The 24,499-nt window shown below is 46.3% G+C and overlaps 1 protein-coding gene across 3 annotated transcripts in view; it reads right to left on the bottom strand.

Moving 5' to 3' along the window:
- LOC144121873 (cytochrome P450 3A56-like) overlaps positions 1-20,078 on the bottom strand; it is a 64,009-nt gene extending 43,931 nt beyond the window's left edge. The window contains exon 1 of one of the 3 annotated variants that reach the window (XM_077655293.1): positions 20,015-20,078. The gene's annotated coding sequence lies outside the window, so the exon portion shown is untranslated. Of the gene's footprint in view, positions 1-8,596; positions 8,701-20,014 lie in introns of those variants that run through there. The other 2 variants (XM_077655292.1, XM_077655294.1) reach the window with 2 other exon arrangements.
- Positions 20,079-24,499: the final 4,421 nt, after the last annotated feature.

Here is a 24,499-nt window from a genome sequence, read left to right as displayed (position 1 = left end):
GTAGCGAACGTAATTCTTCGCACCACTTGATCCACTGCCTTAGGAGATGGTCTGGAAGTGGCTGATCCCATGCGATGTTTTCCTTCCAAATCTCCTGAAACAGCTCTTTTGCTCTCACTGTATACGGCGATAGAATTCCCAGGGGGTCGTAGAGCCGCGCGGTCGTTTGTAGGACAAATCGCTTGGTATTCTTTTGCGCCTTTGAAAATTCAATGACAGAGTCGGGAGAAAATGTCAGTTGGTCTTCCCTTGGTTTCCAACTTAAACCTAGCACTTTCAGCAAATTAGCCGGTTGTCCAAGGGGCATTTCATCGGGGATCTCCTGACAAAACAGTTCGTTCATCTTTGTGCTGTTAAAACCCCACTTGTGCAGACGCATTGAAGCAGCCCGAAAGATGCGACTTGCCTCGTCGTATATCTTCGCTCCTTCCTCATCGTCCTGTGCGCCGCAAAGTAGATCATCCACATAAATGCAGCTTTTCAATACATCTGTCGTTGCTGGAAATTCATCCTTCATTGTTTCAAGGTGGTGCTGAAGCGTTGCTGCCAGGAGAAACGGGCTCGATGTGGTTCCGAAGGGTATTGTGGTCATTCTGAAGCCTTTGATCTCTAGCAATGGCCTGCCTTCTACAGGGCTCTCGGCGAACCATCGAAACCTTAGCGCAACGCGGTCCTCTGGCGCTACACTTATTTGAAGAAATGCCTTTTCGACATCAGCGACGAGCGCGACTTTATGTCGCCGAAAGTTCAGCAGGAGCCGAACGAGGTCAGGATTTAAATTCGGACCACACTCGAGGTTTTCGTTCAGGGATTTAGCCTGAGCACTGTGTGATGAGGCATCGAAAACTATCCTGTTTGGTAGTCGTGCTGCTTTGCCGCAGTACGGGTTGATGGGGCATGTAGTACACTCGCTGAGAGTCGCCGCAAAGTGTGTCTGTTGCCCTCTCTGCTATGCCTTCGTCAGTTAAGCGCCGCATTTCGGAGTCATAATCTCTCGTGAGACTCGGGTTCCTGCTTAACCGCTTCGTTAAATACCGAAGGTGATTCTCCGCTAATCCGCGGTTGTCAGACATTTCCACTTCGTCTTTCCAAGGAAGCTTTACTCCGTAGCGATCGTGGATCTTCTTGATATTTTTAGAGAAAACCTCGAGGGCTTGGGAGTCTGAATTTTCAGTCGATGTGTCTGACGCACCAGTGTTTTCCAACTCCCAGAACCTCTTTAGAATCGGAGCGGTTTCTCGATCAGCCACGGTCGTTCTCATGACAATAGTTTGTGTGCAAATTTTCTCTTGACATTTGGACAGGACTTGGCCCTGAATTGCCCATCCAAATACCGTCTCGATGGCAGTCAGTTTGTTGGGCAGCTTTCTCACCTTCCAAGTGATGCATTCCCAATACTGATCGGAGCCAATCAGCACATCAATCGGTGTGTCGTCGTTAAGAGCCGAATCATCACCCAAAGGAAGCATCAGCTCTCGAAGTGTTTCTCTGATCAGTTCGTTGGGGCAGGGGATACTCTGTTCACATATGGAAGGTGTTTCTAAGGCTTCGATTTTGTACTGCGCTTTTGGGTCGTCTCGTCGGAAGAGGCACACTTCAACTCGCCTGAATGTGCGTCTGGTCTGCCCTCCTCCAAATACTCCCACCGACAGTAACTCTGTCCCGAGCAATTTGCACCCAAGTTTCCTGGAGCAGTCTTCTGTTATAAATGTTCTCTGACTGCCGCTATCGAAGAGAACTCGAGAAATCTTTCTTGCTTTTGTCCCTATGTTCAACGCTGTAATGGTAGGCATTAGGACTGTGCGGCGAGTAGGGTCCTTTTCTGCCCCTGAGGCGTGCAGGCTTACTGGCTGTACCCCTTCTTCAGCCGACCGTGCGCTCTTGGCTTCGTTGACAGCAGGGTCGCACATCGCTGTCGCATGTCTGCGTTTACGTCTCTTGCAACTGAGTTTAACCTTGCATTGCCTCGAACGGTGTCCATGCTTCGTGCAACGAAAGCATCCGCCTTTCGCTGTGAGGACTGCCTTCCTTTCGTTTACAGTCATCTTCGACTCGCACTCTTGGTTCTCATGTGTCTTTGAGTCGCAGAACACGCATTGCATGCAGATGGCTGCATCGTGCAGGGCTGAGGCCGAAGAAGGGCGAGCGTGCCCTCAATGCTTTCGTGCCTTGTGCCCATCAAAGTGAGAAGCAGGCTTACCATGTGCGTCGTCGGGCCGGTCCTCTAGCGTCCTCTCGCGGCTTTTTAGCTCGAAGCGGAAGAATCTGAGCAGGGAATGCAGTGGCGTCAGCTGTGAGCTGTCCGACGACGATGTCGTTGAACCTGAATCGTCGACCACCGGCAGCGTCGCTTCCTCTTGGTTCTCAGCATGTGAACGATGATAGTCCAAGATCAATTCTTTCGGGAGAGCGCGGAGAAGGACAGGATAGAGCATCGCCTGGTAGCCATCGTCCTCGATGCCCAGAGCCTTCAGCCCCCGCATGTGAACCTGTATCTCATCGTAAAGCCCTGTCAAGGCTCGCACATTCCTTGCAGAGAACACCGGTTTCACGTCGATTAGGCCCTGCATATGATCCTGAACCAACGCTTCAGGGTTTCCGAATCGTTGTCGCAAGATGTCGACCGCGTTGCTATAGCAATCACCTGATGCCTGCAGTCCGGCAATTGCAGTCACGGCCTCTCCGGTCAGCAGCGTCTTTAAGTAATTTAGGCAGTCGATGTTAGAAAGTTCCGTATTTTTGTGGACTGCCACCTCGAATTGTTCCCAGAATGGCTGCCAGTTTTTACTTTTGCCATCGAATTTTGTTAGTTCTAGTTTCGGTAATTCGATTTTTTGAGCCGGGGAAGCGCTACCAACGGTAGCTTGAAATCGGATTTCCTTGCCTTTGCTTGCTTGTTCAGTTTTCTCTTTCTTCGGGTTTAGTCGGCAAATGCAAGTAGCAATCTTGTCACCATACTCGATGACTTGCTCGAATTCAGCCTCCGCTTCGTCATCTTTGACATTTGGCTCGATTGCCGCATCTACGTCGTTGAGCTGTTGTTTGACCAATCGTAGACGTTCAAGAAGCACGCTCACCTTTTCGTTGGTGGGTGCTTCCTCGGCAGCGAGGATGTCGTCCGTTTCTTTAGTCAGCCGTGTAGCTTGACTTCTGACGGCCCTCCTCTTTTTCTTCAGAACATCCATGTTGATGTCGTTGGCACGTTGAGTCGTTGGGTCCGGTCGATGTCCCCGTTTAATCCGTTCCCGGATTTCGGCACCAAAGTTTTGTTGTAGAAAACTAACTGATTTAGTTTCGTTTCTAATTACAGTAGACTGTTGTCGTTTATGTAACTTCGTTTATTGCAAGAAACAATCAAGCTGTTCGTTAGGAGGGGAGCAAGAGCTCGAAAAATAACATGCTCATCGTTGGGGCTCCCCGCTCGTTCTGCCCTTATCCCTTGCCCCTCCAGAGCTCTCTGCTGGTCTCAACCTTTGGCCCTCTCCCTCGGGTTCCCAGAGTCCCGTCGCCCGAGGGGAGCCGCCGCCGGCCATAAACAAGCGAGAGGTGTCTGGGTTTCGTCTCATGAAGCGCATTTAAAAAAATCACATGCAAAGGACGCACAGGTTAAACACGAAAAGAAAACGAAGTTTCAACAGGGGCTCTTTAACGGGCACTGACATCACACAGCACACGGGCCTCCAGCATTTCGCCGTCATGAAAATGCATTCGCCGCGGCTGGGATCGAACCCGCGACTTTCTGGTCAGCAGCCGAGCTTGAACTACATGAGGATAGTGCCTTAGCAGGTCTTGAATGCAGATCACAAACATTGCAATTCGAAGTCAGTTTTCGATCTTTTCTGCGAAGCGCATGCTTCCCTCTTTTAAACCCGACGGGGTCTTTCGGCAGCCCGAAGAAATGAAGACCCTCCAGGTCAACGTTGCGATAGCCGCTATTGCACCCAGGTGCAAAGAAGGTCGGCATGAAGAGGCCTCATGCCACGAAATGCAAAAAAAAAAGAAACTGAGAAGCAGAACACGCGCAGCAGCGGTCGCGAGTGCGCGTTTAACCAGGGCGCAGCAGAGTGCACGGCGGAGATGCAGCAAGACTCGACCGCAGCGCCAATAGTTCGCGCGGCCCCCACCAGGGACACCTCTCCGGGCGGAGCTGTGAAATTGAGTTTGTTCTATTAACGTTGGGAGCTTCAAGAAGACCGCTACGAAGACTCTCACAGAGGCGGCAACTTCAACTTATTTTTTTTCCTAATCGTGTGTTTATCGTTCCAGATAACTACTGCTCTCTACAAATAATAAAAAATATATAAACATTCCCCTATGAACCTTCGTTTCGGTGACTGTAGGCTTCGTGCATATGTTTGTCAAAAACGAGCCCCTCATTTCCTTTACCTTGTCTGCTATATATATATATATATATATATATATATATATATATATATATATATATATATATATATATATATATATATATATATAGCAATGCCGGCGAATTTTTGCTATATATATATATATATATATATATATATATATATATATATATATATATATATATATATATATATATATATAACAAAAATTCGCCGGCATTGCGGTTCGAACCCCAGCCCTCTGTGTGCCAGGCGGGCACGCAACGCATACGCCATGAACGGCCTTTTTTTATCGCATGGAAATATGAATCCCGATGAGCTACACAATGTTTTACGTATACACATACTATTCAATGATGCAGTCAGATATTCTCAGGTCTTCGTACACTGCGCTCCACCAGCACATCAAAACTGCGGGAGACGTACAGATGCTATAAGTATACCAGCGCAGCACAGCAAAAGACACAATGAAGACAAGAGGACACTCAAGCGCTGAACTTCCAACTGATATTTAATGGGTGAAATCCTATATACCGATTCCCCCTTCCCCTTCACAAAAAATAGAAAAAATCCTAGCGGGTTACTTTCAAAAAATGCGTTTCTGAATTTGTCGGGGAGATGGAAGGCTCACTAACGCAGTTTTCACGCAGCCTGGCCATCTAGGCAGCCTCCACAATCTCGCGCACTATCTGGTCCGAGTGCCGAGTGTGTCCGGTTACACAAAAACTCGAAAGGTCCGGTGCGCAATATTTTTCTTTCCCGGAAACTTGATCTTTAATCTTGCAATTGCGACGATGCAGTGCCAGATTCCCTGTCCCCGTCTCGAAGGTCTTGTGTCGGTGTTCTTCCAAGCGCTCATTAAGGCATCTGCCCGTCTGGCCGACGTAAACCTTGCCGCATGAAACGGGAATGGACTACACCGCGCCCTTCACACACACACACAACGAAGGGGTTCTGTGCCCGTATTCCGAGTTTGTGTCATAATAAAGAGCTTCATAATCTGCGGCAGCGGCTACACCTGATTGGTCGAAACGCCGGAAGCGGATGTGGTGGTTGGGATGCAGTGAAAAGTGTCGAAGAAATCGGACTGTGACCTCAGACACATAGCATACGCTCCTCCAGCAGCAGATGCTCAAGGACAGCCAACATGGCGGCGCGCTCTGAAGCGGAGCCTCTCGCTTCGAAGTGAACTCGTCGGTGTTACAGCGTTTTTCGGCATGTGAACTGGCTATAAAATTGGTACGGAATTTTCACTTCGTCGCATCTTGTTCGGTTTATGGGTTTAGGGGGTTTAACGTCCCAAAGCGACTCAGGCTGTGATAGACGCCGTAGTGAAGGGCTCCGGGAATTTCAACCACCTGGGGTTATTTAACGCGCACTGACATCGCACAGTACACGGGCCTTTAGAATTTCGCCTCCATCGAAATTCGAACGCCGCGGCCGGCATCGAACTCGCGTCTTTCAGGCCAGCAGCCGAGCGCCATAACCACTCAGCCACCGCGGCGGCTCGTCGCGTCTTGTGTATAACAAATTGAATGTACAATAAATTTGGCCTCTTTTTTTTTATTTCGCTGGACGATTCGGTAGCTTCTAGGCGTAACGAGCACCGGTTTGTTCTAGAAGTTGTTTTCTTCATTCAAACCCGATGGCGCCACTATCACCGGAGTATCACTATCACTATCGCCTGCGTATGTTGAATGATGCAACATAAAGCCGGCACCATGATCGTATGTAATGTCTGCCAGAGTGAAACAGCTCATGTGCACAGGTGGTCAGTCGCTAGCGATGCGCTGTACACCGAGGCGTTTGACATGCCAGAGGTGGTTTTTAGGTGTCCATTACGGTTCTCAATAGCCGCGATTGGGTGGCTCTGCATTGAGCTCGCGAGTTAGCTTGCAACTTAGTTTTCAGGCGTCAGTGTGGGCATGCCTGAGCTTCGTACCATGGCGAACTTAAGAAAACTTCGTCTGCGAAGTCTCCCAACGCATCTATAAGGAGAAACGCAGCAAGAAGATTTTTTTATCTCATCTCTTCTCTTTATTGGCGGCAGAAAAATAAAAAAACTATCAGCGGCATCTCGCGGTTCTTGCAGTGCCTGCATAAAAGAAACTAAAAAAGTAAATTACCGTCTGCACAACCGCCCGATAACAGCGCCAACTTATGTTCAGCGATGTTGCAGACGGCAATTCGTCACGGCGTCTTGGTTCAGCGCGGCACGGAGCGCGCATTGTGCAGCGAGTGAGCACATGCCAAAAATTTTCCTCTCTGTTCCCGTTTACCCTCAAGATAAATGTAAAACGCCGTGTTATGCGAACAAGATAGCTGCCTTTTATTTACCACAGGCGACCGACGGCTGTAGCACCCGCCTTCTGTCACTGAAAAGCCATCCGTAGTTGCGTACAATATTTTCTTCTTTAAGCACGCCGCCAGCCTTTACGTTACAGAAAAGAGTATCTGAACTACTGTTTCTATTTGTTGAAGTCCACTGGGCAAAGAAAGCAGCTTTCATATTACCGCGTTACAGTGGAATCCGATGCGCAACCAAACTTGTGGCTGAATGTTTCTTCTCTCGCATTGGTCTCGTTCCATTTGTCGGCAAAGAGCAAAAGCGCCGCTGGACGTTTCGCTGCGGCAACCGCAACGCAGTGACATCCTGCCGCCGCTCAGTCGCAACCGAACCGGCATTCGCTTCCGACGTTTCGAACAATCTGGTGTGGCCGCTGCGGCTGATTATGACGCTTTTTGTTATGAGACAAACTCGGAATACGGCCCCTGGTGCGTCGGCGGTGCAGCACGGCGCACTAGGGGCCGTATTTCGGGTTTGTGTCATAATAAAAAGCGCCGTGCTACACCGCCGACGCTCGGCGTCCTCCCTGTTTACTCGCGCCCACAGAGTACGCAACTTCACAGGGGCCGAGAAGACGACGTCAACGTCACTACGGCGACGAGTCTTCTTCAGGCGGTGCCACACGTTGTGTACATATGTTACAACGACCGCTTCTTTCTTTGCGGCGGTTCCTGATCCCTGTTTTTGGCATGAGCTTCTTGTTTCTCTTTCTTCAAAAGGCGTTCAGCCACACAAGTGACAGTGGCTGGACGGTTGTCTTCATAGAGAACACGGGCCACCTGCTCTTGTGGACATTCTTGCATGGAATGAGCGCAAGATTTGTGAGTCGCGTTCTGGAGGCATAGGCTCCAGCCATACTCGCTGCTTTCCTAAAAAATGACACAGTTATCCGCTAATAAATTAACATGGGCATCATTATCGATTTTGTATACTATGTCATTAATATAGATCGAAATTAACTGTGTGTGTCATCAATATAGATCAGGATTAACTGTGATGGTAATACACTACCTAGCGGTGCACCTGGATTTATCCGATGGATAATGGAAGAACATTTCTTTATTTCTAAGAATTGATGTCTATGATGTAGATAGCCCTGAATCCATCGCATAATATTAGTAGAAACATCAATGCGCTCCCGCTTATGAAGTAATGTTCCATGGGGAACCTGTCTCGAAAGTGTTACTAAAATTAAAAATAGAGCAAATCGAGTTCTCCGGACGGGTCAAGCACCTCAGAGATTTCAGGAACAACTGACACAAGCTGGGTTGAAGTCGACAGTCCCTTTCAAAACCCATGCTGCAATGACGAGTGAAGATAACGGCCGGTCTTTCAAACACTGACGAATACAGCCTGCGACCACATGCTACAGCAATTTACTGAAAGCCCTTGTAACAAAAATAGGACGATAATTCGATACTGTCAGATGATCACTCTTTTTATGAATTGGCAAAACTCTTCCGGTACGCCAGTCGGATGGTATTTGTTATAATTGCAATGACAATCAGAAAAAATCAATTAAGAATACAAATGTTCCGCATACCTTCGTAAAAAAAGCATTTAGTAGCTCATCCGGCCCTGCAGAATTCCTAACACTGACGTTTAGAAGCATGTCCAAAACACCTTATCTTGAAATCATATTATCGTGTACGCAATACCTATCAGCACTGGAATGTTCAAATTCACCCAGGTCAGAAACTACACGCCGAAAATTATCTTTGAAATGCCCATAAATACTGGATGCATCCTCCATAATTTCGTAAATAACCAATAAATTTATAGTTAACGTGCGTCCGTTCGATTCTAAGTTACTAGATCTAGTAACGCTAATTCGCTTCTTAGGCGGCTAGAGTACGACCGTTCACAAGCAGGAAGCAAATATTACCTCTCGGCGGTGACGGAGTCCTTGGCGTTTGAGCGTCCTTGGTAATTTGTCCTTGGCCGCGGCTAGCGAACTCTGGTGTATGAGTGGGGGGGGGGGGGGGGGGGAGGGGGCTAGAACGCTAGAACGAGCGCAACACTGCGCTGACGCCCGAGCTCATCAAAGGTGCAATGGATTAACTATCGTGGCGGTTCGTTCTAACAGCGCTGCGGAATTATCCGCAGGCCGCGGCACAAGAAAAATCACTGCTGGCAGCGCAGGATAGACACGCGCGCGACAGAACGCACGATGACCTCGCGGAGGCTCTCCCACTGAAAAACACAATGCTAGCACAGCCAGACATAGCACTGTATGTTATGGGGCTCAAGAGAAAAAAATGAATAAGTGCCTATCCTTGCGTGCCACGTAAAACAACGAGAAGCTGTCTCAGCTGAACGAAATATTGAGCTTCGGTTATTGGGCAGGCAGCTGTAGCGGCGCAGCCGGCATGCGACTACGCGACAGCTGGACCGCACCGCAGGTACAGCGATATGAACGGGGAGCGCTCTGAACTGTTCACACGCGATCGTGGAGGGCCGCTTTCTAGGCCGCTCCGCAGCCGAGATCACTCGCAATGCTCACAGCGCGGCCGGCGAAGTTGCTGCCAGTATCGTAATCGGGTGCGCCCAAACGATGCTGACGACGAACGCTCTCCGCGGGCACCAAAAAAAAAGGGGGGGGGGGAGGAGAAAATGCCTGAATATTCATTCCTGCTGCACGAAAGGAGCGGTTAAAATGGACGATTTTGGGGCCCAAGTAAGGGTGATTGGAATCACCCTATGGAACACCGCTGCTCGGATTATTCGGAAGAGATACGTCTTAAAACGGCAGAAGCAGATGAACAAGGCAGAAAACAATGGAAGGATGCGATTACTTTCTTGTTGCGGTTTTGCCAGTTGTGGCTTTTTGAAATTACACGTTCCCTACCGTCCTGTGTGCTGTGTTTTTTTAGTTCCGCATTGCTACAAGCTGTTTCACCTAAGATTTAAGACAATTTAAAAAAAAAAAAGGCTTTTTGAATTAGAAGAGCGCTTTTTTCGGCATAGCATTCTGAGTGGTGATGCTCATCACAAACAGCCAACGCGTACTAACTAGCAGTCTGGTCAGCTAATATTGAATAGTTACTTTTTACCTATTATTGGTAGGCTCCTTAATTATTTAGAGGCGTTTAGCCCACTGTAAGCAATATCCTTATCAGATTAAGATAGAATTTCAAAAATACGGTTAACCTCGTGCTGTGGCCCAACAAATTTTGTCTACTTCCACATTACCCGCCGCGGTGACTCAGTGGTTAGGGCGCTCGACTACTGATCCGGAGTTCCCGGGTTCGAACCCTACCACGGCGGCTGCGTTTTTAGGCAGGAAAAACGCTAAGGCGTCCGTCTGCTGCGCGATGTCAGTGCACGTTAACGATCCCCAGGTGGTCGAAATTATTCCGGAGCCCTCCACTACGGCAGCTCTTTCTTCCTCTCTTCTTTCATTCCCTCCTTTATCCCTTCCCTTACGGCGCGGTTCAGGTGTCCAACGATATGTGAGACATACTGCGCCATTTCCTATCCCCAAAAACCAATTTAAAAAAACGTGTCCTACTGAAATGGCTGGAAGAATATCTTGTCGCGAAGAAAGCAAAGTGTCATTACCGAAGGGGTAAGCTCATCGGACATTGCAGTCTTATCGGGTGTCCCCCAAGGATCAGTTTTGGGCCCTCTTCTGTTATGATATTTACGAATGATACAGCTGATCAGGTTTCTCGTCGCGTGAGACTGTATGCTGACGAGTGTTGCATCTACCCTGAAGTCACTCATGTCAACGACTCCCATCAATTGCAATGTGACCTCAACTCTGTCTTAGCATGGTGCAGTGCATTGAACATGACATAAAATTTTTTGAAATGTAATGTTCTTCAATTTACAAACAAAAGACAACCTATATCTGCCCAATATTTTCTAAGTAACAGAAACATCTCAGCTGTTAATTACTACAAGTACTTAGGTGTAATCTTCGCTAGCAATCTTTCCTGAAACGACCACGTTAACCAAATCAGAGCTAGCTGGTCGTGTATTAATTTTTTTTAAAGTGCAATTTCAGGCAGGTGCCCTTTAAATTGAAAGAAACACCCTTTTTGACAAATGTCCTTTCAATCTTCGAATATGGTTGTGAGACTTGGGACCCTGAAACAAAAACACTTATCAGCGAACTTGAACGGATCCAGAAACATGCGGCACGATTTGTATCCGCAAACTACGATTTTACCCAAAGCTCTCTCAGATATGTAGAAATCTGGGGCGGTCCCTCTTACAAACGAGACGGAAGTATCTGCAGCTGACGCTGTTCCACAGCACCTACGCAGGTGCAACAGGTTTCATAAATGATGTGTACATTAAAAATCCAAACTATGCATCGTCCCGTTTAGACCATACTAAGAAAGTTGAATATATGTGCCACATAAATATATCTAAGAACTCATTTTTTCCCAAAAGAGTCCACGATTGGAATAAATTGCCGGAGAACATTGTCAACCCCGCCATCTTCTTTTGGTAATACTTTGGCGTGTCTTTTGTTAAAATAATATTTCTGTCAGTGCTATGCATTTTGCCTTACTGCGAAATTTCTAAACACATTTTTCATCTACAAGTGCCATAGTACGTTCACATTTGTAGTTGACTGTTCTCGGATAAGTCTGTACTCTGAGTTTTACTACTCTGTGCTGGCTGTATGACAATCTAATTTTACCTTGCCTTCCTTCGTTTATTTCACCCTCCCTTAGTATTAGTTTGGTTTCAGACTAGGCTGCGTTCTATTGTATTTTTTGTTTGCCTTCTTACTTTTATATGTGCTGTTTTTTCCCTTTTCCACAACATAGTGTGTCATCCTTATGAAACTATGTTTTACCCTTGCATACCCCTACAATAATGCCGCCAACGAGCGCTGCAGGTATTAGAATAAATAAATAAATAAATAAATAAATAAATAAATAAATAAATAACCATAATGAAATGACCACTTTTCTGCCACCTTTTCTGGTTGGCGTTCTCTACTACTGATGTGGGGGACGATGGCTGCTCTGGGGTACTTCAAGTACCATCTAACGTTAGTCTAACAGATACTAGCTAATACGAAACAGAAAACAGATACATAGAAAATGGTTACGTCGCAGAAAAGGCGAAAATATTGGCTCGTAAAATTGTGCGTAGCTCTGTATAATCTCCTTGGTGTCGACAACATGGCCTATAGTGAAGCATTACTTTCGAATCAGCTTGCGCATTTGGATTACTGATGTCCAACATTGCTCTGGTTCTAGTTGTGACCACATTTAGTATTTTGTACCACTTGCATGCAAAATGAACAGCAACAGTAAACAAAACGCTTGAAAACAGCAAAGCAAAGCAGCTGTTCGGAGCAAAGCAGCTCCTGCTTGAACTCAGGGGAAGTGAAAGTAAACTTTTACAGTGCAGGCTCGAGGTACGCAGCACCGCTCCAGAATACATACGTTGGCTATGCTGCTTTGTTGCCTTGTGATCCGACGTATTTGTTACCCAAGGGTACTGTTGAAATGAACATTCAAGTGGCCTTGAGACTGTTCGACGTTGTGCTGTTTTGTGCTTCAGTAAACATAAGAGACTGTGCTTCAGTTTCGAAAGTTTAATCGCCCTGGACCAAGCTGGATATATACAAAAAATGCGATTGAAATCTGGACTTAGAGGCTCCTTCCACCGACAGCAACCGCAATATTAAAATTATCATGTGACGTCACAAGGGCATACATGGCGCAGTGTCGTCTGCAACGTGGGCTACGAAGTCAAAGGATATGTATCCTGTCCTTTCGTGGTCAATGGAAGTAGCAGCCGACCTCATATGCGTTTGACTGATGAACATGTTATAGCGCAAAATAAATAACAGTATGTTTCTTCTTTATAATAAAGACCCGGTCACACTAGGCAGATGAGACGCCTACGGTCGGCGGGCTGGTAGGCCGATGCCGTAGTTGACGCACTGGTCTGCCTCCCTCCAGCACAACGAACGACCGCGTATAGCCGCAGTGTGGCAGATTTTTCAGGACAGTTGCTCGGTCTGTCTTGGGCAAATTGGCGGTCAAGCGAAAACTTCACGCCCGATGCAGCAGTGGCCTGAATACTGCCGCTTGTCTCTACTTTACCATCGTTACAAAAATTGATTTCATGCGCTCAAATCTTAACATTAATCAGCAATGAACTTTTTGCCATATTCTTAAATTTTAGCCGACGCCGGCCGTCGCCTCCTTCCGAGGCAAGTAGGCATATAGCGAGTCCGCAGTGAACGTGTCTGTTATCTCCGCGATTGCGAAGGGTGAATTCACAAATTTTAGCTAATGCAAGTGGCCATCGAGTGTGGTTCCGGTAAGAGTGACCTCAAATCGATGATTGCTTACATAGCAGGACGCAGAAGTGCTGGTGTGACCCGCTCTGCCGAGCAATGGAAACAGCCGGCAGCATTGGTCGGCCTCGCTTGTGGGGAAAATTCTGGCAATTGAAATTAAAGTAAACGGTCACCTAATACTTCGGATAAAGCGATTTAAATCCAATATTACTGACATCGAAAAAAAAAGCAGTGGCGTCGCGAGGGTCAGTCGCACCCGAGGCGAAGGCGCTGCATGACCCCCCCCCCCCCCCCACCCCCCCCCCTGCTGCCTTTCAACCACCAAATCGTCACTTCCTCTATTATGTCTTGCTTTCAAGTCGATTTCGTTTTGTATCCAATGACTTGATGCAAGCGAAGGAATTTTTGCTATTTCTTTTTTAACACCGAGACGTAGCGAACGTGCCCCACGACTGATAATACAGCAAAACATCACATCGAAAGCACATATTTCCGAAACAGGGAGAAAATAAAGCGCCACACGTTTTATTGTTTCTTTTTTTAAGGCAGCACTTGTAAGATGCGATGAAAGAAACTGAGGAAGCTATTTTGGACAGGGTGAGGACGTCCAGACTGAAACCATAAAAATAAATGTGCCTCATGAACCACGCAATATGTGTTGCAGAAAACTAACTGATTTAGTTTCGTTTCTAATGACAGTAGACTGTTATCGATTATGTAACATCGTTTATTGCAAGAAACAAGAAACAGTCAAACAGTTCGTTAGGAGGGGAGCAAGAGCTCGAAAAATAGCATGCTCATCGTTGGGGCTCCCCGCTCGTTCTGCCCTTTTCCCTTGCCCCTCCAGACGGAGGCGCTTTCTGCTGGTCTCAACCTTTGGCCCTCTCCCTCGGGTTCCCAGAGTCCCGTCGCCCGAGGGGAGCCGCCGCCGGCCAAAAACTAGCGAGAGGTGTCTGGGTTTCGTCTCATGAAGCGTATTTAAGAAAATCACATACAAAGGACGCACAGGTTAAACACGAAAAGAAAACGAAGTTTCAACAATATGTAAACATTAGGAGTGTACAGTCACTTGTAGACATATGCGCACGAATATAGCCAAAAGACGTAAAGTGACAAATACCACATGGACTATAACGGAGTGGCAATGCGGGCTATTTCGCATACCTCTGGCATAACGAAGACAGCGAAGAAAACGTGCGATCAGGTAGAAGCGCCTTCCTGTGTCTAACTTGGGTTCAGGTTTCTTCCGCTGGTTCCACTAAACTCAGCGTTAGAAATAATTGAGGTTTTTAACATGAAAAAAATAACTGCACTTACAGGCTTAGGAATTACCAAGAGCAAACGAATGGCGAACAAAAACAACGTCAGAGCATGCACATTATCACGCGCACTGGGATATGCATAGAAATGCCAAGTGAGAACTAAAGAGACAAATCTATAGCCCAAGGACAATCCGAGCACACAGCAAGAAACTAAAGTTTCGAAACAAACAAGCCGTTAATCAGGACATTTAGTGGACATACAAGAAAACACAAAACTTGCGAATGTCACAAGGAACAAACAATTCTGCCGCACATACGAAACAGGCTAGCATATATTACTCGATACATCCGTTAAACGTTAAAAAACCAACCGATATACAAAAAGTTGGAACACTTAGAAGCCACTATTCTTAATGTAAGTTGTTAAAAAAGAGTTAGCCACTTTATAAGTGAACATTCGCGCCAAGAGTGGAAAGCAAAAATGGAAACTCAAATCAAAAGTTTGCTTTCTCGCCTAGAGGACTCCAAGGCTGCTGGTCCCTTGATCAAAATCAGTGCTTTTGGTCAGTTCACTTTTAATGGATGATAATGAAATATTTGAAAGCCTTAACTGACCCATTGTTGATCTTAAGTAGTTTCAGCTTCGAAAAACTCCTCTCAAACGATGCCACATACACGCATGCAGTGAGAAATAGCTGCAGTCCTAATGAAAGGGTGGGGAGTCTACAAAATCTCTCTCACTAATGAATGTTAGAAGGCCCAATGCTGCCCACGTGTTGACGTCTTCGAAGTCAATGCCGGTTGCTTGAGGGTGTCTCCTAAACCTTGGATTTCTATAAAAAGTGCGCTGTCAGGCGGCTCGTCGTAGAATGCGGTCAATCCGCTCGTCCATCTTGTATAGCTGGCGTACCACTTCCAGAATCCTAGTCTGTAAAATGCCTTGGAGTTCAGGTAACTAATCGCATAAACTGGGATGCCCACATCGATATTACTTGCGGGAAAGCACTGAAGACTCTATGGTGTTTGAGGCGTAAACTGTCAAAGGCCCCAATACACGTGAAACTGGCAGCGTATAAGGCTTTGGTGCGGCCTCGTCTGGAATATGCCTATTTATGGGACCCATTTACAGCCAAGAATATTTCCAAATTAAAAAGAGTCCAAAGAATCGCAGCCAGTTTTATTTGCAACAAATACAAAGATATAGTGTAACAGCTATATTCAATTCTATTGGCCTAGAATCTCTCCAGACAAGGCACACTGAAGCTAGGTTGAAATTTCTGTACCTAATATATAATAATCTGATTAAAACAAACACTCATGATTATATTACTCCAGTTTCGCGAGCAAGTACGCGTTATAGCCATGGAAAAATGCTACAAGAATTTCGTGCATGTTCTCATGGAGTTAAACACTCTTTTTTGTCAAATCGATTAAGGAGTGAAATGAACTGCCAAAGTGTTTAGTGAATAGCCCGAATGTAGAAATGTTTGTTGACAATTTAAGAGCCTTTTAAATGTGAAACCCTTGTTTTTTTGCTTCTTTTTCGCATCATCTGTTCGCTTTTGAATGGCGCGCGCTCGTCTATATCTTGTTTATTTTTTGCTTGTATCTGTGCTCACCCCTGCTTGGAGTCAAGCGACTCCGCAGTATAAATAAATAAATAAATAAATAAATAAATTTTGAAATGGAAACCTTGAGCTCCTCCTCAAATATATAAAGAAGGCTTTTCGCCTCGAGAGGCCCAAACATAGTTGCCAGTTCAAGAATCGCTTTTGCTCTTATGCAGAGCTGGGCATAAACTTTATCAATGCACTCCAGGAACGCCCTCATATTTTCTTCTGGCATTGAAAGTCCCGAATCTCTTGCTTGTTCACCTGCCGTGCTCTTCTTTAACTTGGCACGTGTACTCAATTGCAGTTCCGAGTTGATTTTATTTTATGATCGTCTGCTCAACAGCATCGTGCACTAGCGTTTTTCTTTGAGGAAAAGCTTCAGCAACCCCAAATTTGCCACCATGGATGTTCACTGCCAGTCGCTGCCAGCTACAACTAGTCGCTAATGTCTGCACTTAAGGCTCTCAATTCTTCTCTACATATTCTTTCTAGCCTGGTCTACTAAGACACAACTCAGGTGGCACTATTAAGCCTTACCTCGTCAATTCATGGAGGTGGCCCTTCCAGCTGAGGAATCCTGCGTTCAGCTCTTGCGTTGCAGCAGGAGCAGCAAGCGCAGGCAAAGTTCCAAACTGCGCTCTGCTGTGATGCAATCGCTAACCGCTGCCTTCTACGAGGCGCATGAAGATCGCTACGATGAGAAGGCGGTGGGTCGTGTGTGCACGACACGATGTGCGCCGCTCCTAGACATCTCAAGTACCTTCTCAGGCTGCCGAACCAGAACCACCCGACGCGCCGATTCCCGAGTGTCGATTACCAGCATCCGGCCGAGCGAACGGTCGCATAGGAATCGTCTCGCATGCCGCGTGTGGCTGCCATGCAAAAGTCCTTCAGTTGTGTGTCGGATATCGAGACGGCTAAAAAGTTCAGCCGGTCGGCGCCACTGCAGGCCCTTGCACACCCTTGCATGCGGCCGTGCCCATACTTAGTTGTTTTTGGGTGTTTTTCATGGTTTATGGAGGTTTAAAGTCCCCAAGTGACTCGGGCTACGAGGGACGCCGTAGCGAAGGGCTCAGGAAATTTCGACCACATGCGGTTTTTAACGTGCACTGACATCGCACAGTACAGGGACCTCTAGCATTTCGCCCCCATGGAAATGCTACCGCCATAGCCAGGGTCGAAGCGCTTCTCCTCGGTCACTAGCCGAGCGCCACTGAGCCACCGCGGCGGCTTTTCTGTGTTTTCAGTGCAGCATTACGTTCCTGGGCTGCAGCAGATCCGTCCGCACTGCAGATGACATGGATAATAATAATGTTTAATTTGATATAAATGAAGAGCATCTTTGTAAGATTACGTTGCATGTTAAGTGGCCGCGTATGTAGCACAGTAAGTTATCCGCATTGTCGAAGTGAAGCTTGAAGGACCAGGCCGGAAGGAAAAAAATTGATGATGGCCTAGCCCTGTTAGGCCATGATATACGTAGCGTAAGCACGGCGACATCTGGTTCGGAAGAGTTGAAAGGACATGACAGGCCTTTCATACGAAAAGATATGAAAGGCACGCATTCACTACATGCGCCTTTATTCACGGTTAGACCTTGCGCTGTCGCGGCGGAGTGGTAGCGTCTCCGCCTCGAACGCCAAAGGTCCTGGCTCGACTCCCAGCCTTGACACAGGCTTTTTTACTCAGTAAGTGTGCGGCCACGGCCACGTGGTCTGTCCCGTGGTGCGGAGCACCTGCCGACGGCGCGGCTGGTCACGTGGTTCGTCACGTGACCGGTCAGGTGGTTGGACACGTGGTGCGGCTTCCGGAGTATGCGCAGACCGGCGAGGCGGCTCCGCCGCGCGAGCTGTGCGCCATGTGACGTCACTGTTCCTCGCGCATGCGCAGCTCGGCTTTCTAGTAGCCACGCGAAACTGCTCAACCGCGGCCAGTGTAGCTTACGCTACAAAATTTAGAAGATGAACATAAAGGCGAGCCACAAGTAGCAGGCAGGCATAGTAGGCGGGTGCTGAAAGCACCTGTATAAATAAACAAGTAAATCCTGGTGCCGGTTTACGCAAAAATATTGATTGCAGAATTTATAACGAATAAACTAGTCCGGTGCAGTATTTGGAGAGCGGTTTCATCAAGCTTTACGTGGGTAAGTCTGCAAATATGTAACCCCTTCCCTCTAAGGGACGACTTCTCTAATTAAGCCTGCAAGAGACCCTCATATATGTCCTTAGTCATAGTTTGATGATGATTATGGGTTTTTATGGCGCAAGGGTATCTACGGCCAAACAGCACCATGGCACAAGGTATTTTCCATTTCTCTAGGTGGGGTCAAAGACCCATTTCTCAAGCATTTCACACTAAAGAATCTGAGCACCAGACCAGGGGAAAGCTTGTGCCCATTGTATCACCGGTGGTACCGGGCGGCACTCGGGATCGAACCCCGCACCTCCCGCGTGCGAGGCGGATACTCAACCACTTGGCCATCGTTGCGGTTTAGTCATAGTTTGGAAGAGAACTTCACTGTTCCCGCTCTGGGCGCACTTCGAGGTCCAGTAGAGAGCGCAATGTCGGACTGTTGAAAACACCGACCTTACTGCCACTGCAACAGTCCTTTGCTCAGCGCTGCTGGCTATTTCTCGGGCATGTATCGGAAATAAAAGCGCCTCTCAAATCTCGCAACCATAAGAACTCGTCATGCTGCAGCTAACAGGTTTGGTGTCACGGTGCTTGGGATGTTAGGCTACAACCGTTGGCACCAAGAGGACGGTGGTGTTAAGCGCGGTCTCATAATGGGAGTCCACAGAGAAACACCCTTTCAGCCGACTGTGTACCCGAACCCATCCCTCAAATAATATAAATCCCACGGCGTTGTAGTTAGGTCGCAAGCAGAGCCTTTCACATGCAATATGCACAGGTGAAAGTCTTTTACTTTCAATTCTCCACATTTCACCTTTATCCTCTGTTTTCCGCCGAACGGTGCAACTTGACTTCAGCATCGAGATTGCAAAGTTACCAACGCGCATTGACGCTTTACTGAGAAAAAATTTTAAGCTCGAAACGGCCTTTTGGTGCTGGGGGACGATGGGCGTCCGCAGGATCGGTTTATTTTTACGTATTCAATTGTATTTCTCATTTTAACAATCACTTTGTCATGTTCAGAGATAGACAAAGGTAAGTACCACACAATGATGCACGTGCACACCGTTGGGTATATCTCCTCTAAATACCCCGTCCTAAAACACACGATCGTGCTTAGGGCGCCCTCCTACTTTTTTTTTTTTGTAGTCAGCGCGTAGTGGTCAAAGACTTGCCATTCTTCCTGTAAGGTACAGGCTTTCGGCGCCTTTTCGCTTTTCCAAAGTGTGAGGCGGATGTGGGGCTGGGCCGAGGACCGAGACGTGTACAGGCGGTAAATGAAATAAAAAGACAGCGAAGACTGGAGAAGAGATACTGCCAGCGGGCCTCGCTCGGGAAAGAAAAGTAAACTGTGCACACACAAAAGATAGGCGATGCGGAAACGCGGTCGCCGACGGCTGTCGCGTAAAACATGCTCGCTCGCAGGGGCCTCCGATGAGTATCGGGTTAATGTTCGCATTTTCAGGGTGCCCGCACGAACACATGCCTGGGCCGGCGTTAAGAGAATGGCGTAAAGTCTGGCATAAGCTAAGGCATGCGTTCCGCAGCAGTTCTCTCATCAGAATAATTCGTTCTACATAAACATCAGACTTGCACCCCCCGCACCCCCCTCCATCGCCACTGGCGGGAAGCGCTGCTCCAGCGGAATATGACAAACCCTGCCATCAAGCGTTTTCAAAGCAGGTGATAACATAATCGGCGCTTCTTACAGCTAACGTATATCTACAGTCCGTGAACTAAACCTATCGTGGAAGAGAAGATCACATTTAAAATAAGGAGAGCTCAACTCGTGTTTCATGCTATGGGAAACAGGAGTAACTATTTCTACACATCTATGCAGCCAGCAGTAGGGCCGGGGCGCAACTGCCGTAAACGCCTCATTCACGGGGGAATTTGGCGCTGGCACAGTGAATAGTAAATGGAGTAGTATTATCTCGAAGCTCTCAGAGAATGCACAAGTTATGGTACAGATATTATTTCCCTTCCCGGTAAGGACTAAAATGATGGAATCTAGTTACCTCTGAAGCGTAGGCATCTATCTGTAGGGATTGTAGCGCGGTTCAAGAACCACACCGAGAGCAGTGAATCGCGAACAAAGACTGAGTTTATTCGTCTACGGTTCTCCGCACCTGGGACCACCTCGCCCTCTCTTGCAGAGAGAGAGAAACACACACGCCGCCGCGCAGCCGACGGACTTCGCCGCCTTCTCGCATCTGGTAACTTCAGGCTCTGGTTACGAGCGGTGAGAAAGACCGCCGCGCAGCCGACAGCGAGCGGTGCACGGATGGCAGGTGGATGGAGGGCACTGCATACCTCTCAAATAATACAGGGCACCTTAAATCTGCTTCAATAGCCAAACACCCCCGGTCCAGCACGTAGTCATCCGGGGTTATCGTTAACGATTTCCTTGCTGCAAGCTTATAACTGGGGTTTCTTAATATGAGCGCTTGCCTTCGGTACAGTTTATTCCGGTCACTTTGAACACACGTACGTTTCCATGAGGGAGGAGGGTGAGAAAGTGTCGAAACTGGTTTGCAAACGACCAGAGGTGGGCAAATTCCCTCATTTTTTACTTTTCCTCCCTCACCCTCACTTTTGAATCCATGGCCCTCACTCACCCTCATTTTGAAAAGTTATCCGCCCTCACGCTCACATCGAGAAATTTGCTAGCCTTCCCTCGCCTTCACTAACAGTCATTTTAAAATTCGAGTTATATTTTCTAGTCTGCAACTTCTGGCGATATTACTGAGTAATAAGCATACAATACAAGCCCCCAAGGCTCTATTGTGCGAGAGGCTAGATGGTTATACTGTTGTGTGTGTGCGGGTAAGTGTGTGTGAGCTGTTTCAGCTAATACGTGAGTCAAAACCGAGACAGTTACGAGTTGGGCCTTAAAATACCACTCTGGTTTTACTTCTGGCACGTACTGCAGGCATACATGTGCCCTGCACTTATCATTGTTATCTATATTTTCCTTATACTGCAATCACCACTGGGGATTTTAGCAGGGTGGGTTACAGATAAGTAAACACTACGTAATAACACAGGCAATGAACAAAAGAACGAAGTAGAATAACGTAGTTTGAAAATTTGGGAAAATAAGCATACACAACAGATTTTTAAAGAATACTGGAAAGAAATGTCGACATAGATGATTTCGAAACGCGGTCATTGTTTAAGAGATTCCCTTCAATTATTGTTCGTGGAAATAATACTTAAAAGAGTTCTTACGCGTGGTAAATGGCGTTACTGTGCGGCTATGCCTTTGCCTAGTGGCGTAACCAGACGAAAAAGAAATTATTCTCTTGAGATCTGCCTTATAGTGGCCATTAATAAATTGAAAGACGAATTTAGTCATGACACACGGTTTCTTTGCGTTAATGGAGGCAAGTCCGCTTTGGTTAACAGCTCCGTCACTTACGTACGTCCAAATCTATTTTAAATGAAGCGTACTGCTTTTCTTGGCACCATTTCTATCTTATTAGTGTAAGTTTTAGTGAAAGTGTCCCAAATAACGCATGCACAGTCCAATATCGGCAGAGTTATGTTTTTGTATTCGAGCAGTCGGACAGAAGGAGTAGGAAGTTTCAAAGCTCTCATCAGAAAGAACAACTTGCGCTTAACATTAGCCATTATGTAGTCAATGTGCTTAGTCCAAGTAAAGTCATCAGTGATCAAGAGTCTGAGATACTTATAATGTATCTAGAGAAAAGTTTCGATATGACGAATGTTTAGGTTTCTTATCTAAAGCGGCGTCTGCAGTTGTGAGCAGTACAGCTTTGTGGTCCGATATTCTATCTATTACCTGGCTATTGATTGGCAGTAATTGAGCCGCTAAGAAAAAAAATGATCAAGAATTGCCTTGAAGTATGGTATTTTCTTCTACAATCTGCAACAAGTCGAAGCCAAAAGCAATGCTCAACATAGCTCCACCTTGAGGGTCGTGCTTTTTAAATAAAAAATTTGACCAGTCGGCTTCAGGCAAATTAAAATAACCTGACAGTATAATATGATTATCGGGTTTAACATTCGTGCACAAATATTGTTTCAACTCCTATAATACGGCAACGGTAGAGTTGGGGGTCCTGTACATTGCTCAATAATATATCTAACGTTTCCATTGTAAGTTGTGCAAAAAATGCACTCTACATTGGGTACATCAGGCATTGGTAAAATTCACAGGGATGATTTAAACCGAATGCTAACATCTCTATATCTACCACCACGATCATTTCGGTACGAACTGTAGCCAGTGATAACGAACTCACTGTCAAACACTGCATTGTTATGACGGAACATATACCGCTAAGACACCAGGACGAACAAAGAAAGAGACAACACGAGCGCTAACTTTCAACTGCACTTGAAAGTTAGCGCTCGTGTTGGCTCTTTCTTTGTTCGTCCTGGTGTCTTAGCGCTATATGTTCCGTCATGGCAAACCAACTCGCCCGAACAGTCACTCTGATCTACTGCATTTTTAAGCCAAGTTTCTGTCAAAACCGCTATTTCAGGGTCGTGCCAAAGCAGAAGGGCCTCCAACTCAGTTGCCTTGTTTATGACACTACTGCAATTAACATTTAGTATCTTCAGGGTCTGAAGTCTCTTAGTCCGAAGTCAGTTTGATTTCTTTCTAAGCCTAAAGCTAGGAGCTCTTGCTTCATCCCAACGTAACAGTACGCTATTAACGCTCAGCTTATCATAGTTTAGTTTTAAAGCTTGGCGCCTTCTTTGCGCTCTTCACAGCTTTTCCACTGCTGTTTCCGAATTTCCCTAACTCATTTGGAAAAATCTTCAGCTGCTGATTTTGAGCTTTTCTATGTTAGGATTTTGAGCTGATTTTGGTGTTTTTGAGTTAATATCATGATTGTAATATTGAACCTTTTTTCACATAAGTCGAGGAGTTTCAAAACGACTGGTTGCGCCTTATTTATTTCTTTTTTACCCAACCTGTGGCATCTTTCGACACCACTCACTGTAAATCTTGTTCCAGAAAAAAAACACCGTCAATTAATTCCTTTCCCAGTTCCAGGCTAGTCTCCTCGCAAAGCTCTTTTATTCCGTAAATGATCAGGTTATTTCTCCTGCCTCTCTTTTCTGAATCGTCCATCTGGTCCCTAACTGTACTAAGCTGCTCCTGAAGTTCCGATATTGCCGATTCCACGTCTTTTACCTTCGTGGCTAAGACATTTATGCCCTACAACTGTTTCTCAGTGCCATCAATTCGCCGAGTTAAACCCGAAAGTTTATTCTCAGTAATGTTTTGAGACGCCTGCAGGCCCCCCATTGTTGAATTAATCTTGCTCTGGCCTTCTAGCAATTCCGATAGCTTTTATTTTTCGATCAGGCCAAGATTGGTTTCAACACCGCCATAAGACAACAGAACGTTTGATAACGCGATCATGCAAGAATGCAAGCGCTGAACACACAGTGGGCAGGGCCGCAGCACTAGAAAGCGATCCTGACTCCTGTAGCAATGTGCAGATTTGGAATCACTAACCTGGATGGCAAAGCGCGTTGTTGTGTATCAGACAGCGCGTTGTTGTGTATGTGTACAAAAACTAATGTACGCCAAGAGTAGTTAGAAAACAATTCAGTAGCGTTTACTAGAATAATTACAATAAGTGCTAAGCACAGAATTGACTGAGAACGAGGAAATTTTGTAGGTCACTTAATTACCATTACTCTATGACATTGCGATTGCACTGGGTCTTTTCAATTTCACTGCTTCTAATCTTCCGCCATTTGGTGCGGTTTGCTACATGCTCATCATATGACGCTTCCACGCGCAGGGATGGAAGATGATGAAGACCACGCTTTCAAACTACAGTTGGGAGACAGCTTGGGAGACTGGCACTTTCAACAACTGTCATGAACGCGCCTACGTGACGAAGACGATGACATAACGATGACGAGTTCTACAGTGTAACTGTCGCTCTATTCTTTCAGCTTCCACAGATTTACTCTGCATTTCTACCCAGCTTAATCCGGATGTAATAATTCTGCAAGAAACCTGACTTTCAACCGACGAAGATTTTCATTTTAAAAATCACCGTTCAATCGCCTAGATCGCCAGTCAAGAGGAGGTGGTTTACTAATTTTAGACTCTTCAAAATTTTGCCATCTTTCAAAAAATGTCTCCTGACTTTGAGATTTTTGGCATTAGATTTTGTACTTCCTGGGTGCTCTCCATTTTCCATAGCAAATTGTTATTTCCCCTCTGGAGTACAGGATATTAGACCTCTAGACTTGTTACTCGCGAACTGCAAAAACCCAGTAGTATCTGAAGAGTTGTCTTTAGTGCTTGTCCGAGTCATGCCTGCATTGAAACAAATCATAGTCAAAATTACATTAATCAGAGTGTCAAGTTTTGGTCATGCTAAGGCATTTCAGCCTCTTTCGAAATTTATAAAGAAAATTTTTGTCCATCTAATTTTGCTTCTAAATGAGAGGGCGAATAATCAGTTTTTATATTATTGTAAATTTGCGGCCATAAAAAAGAGGCT

The sequence above is a fragment of the Amblyomma americanum genome, chromosome 2 (assembly GCF_052857255.1).
Source record: "Amblyomma americanum isolate KBUSLIRL-KWMA chromosome 2, ASM5285725v1, whole genome shotgun sequence".
NCBI classification, from domain to species: domain Eukaryota; kingdom Metazoa; phylum Arthropoda; class Arachnida; order Ixodida; family Ixodidae; genus Amblyomma; species Amblyomma americanum.
Note: the sequence above shows the minus strand (reverse complement) of the source record. Positions and strands in the feature narration are given on the sequence as shown.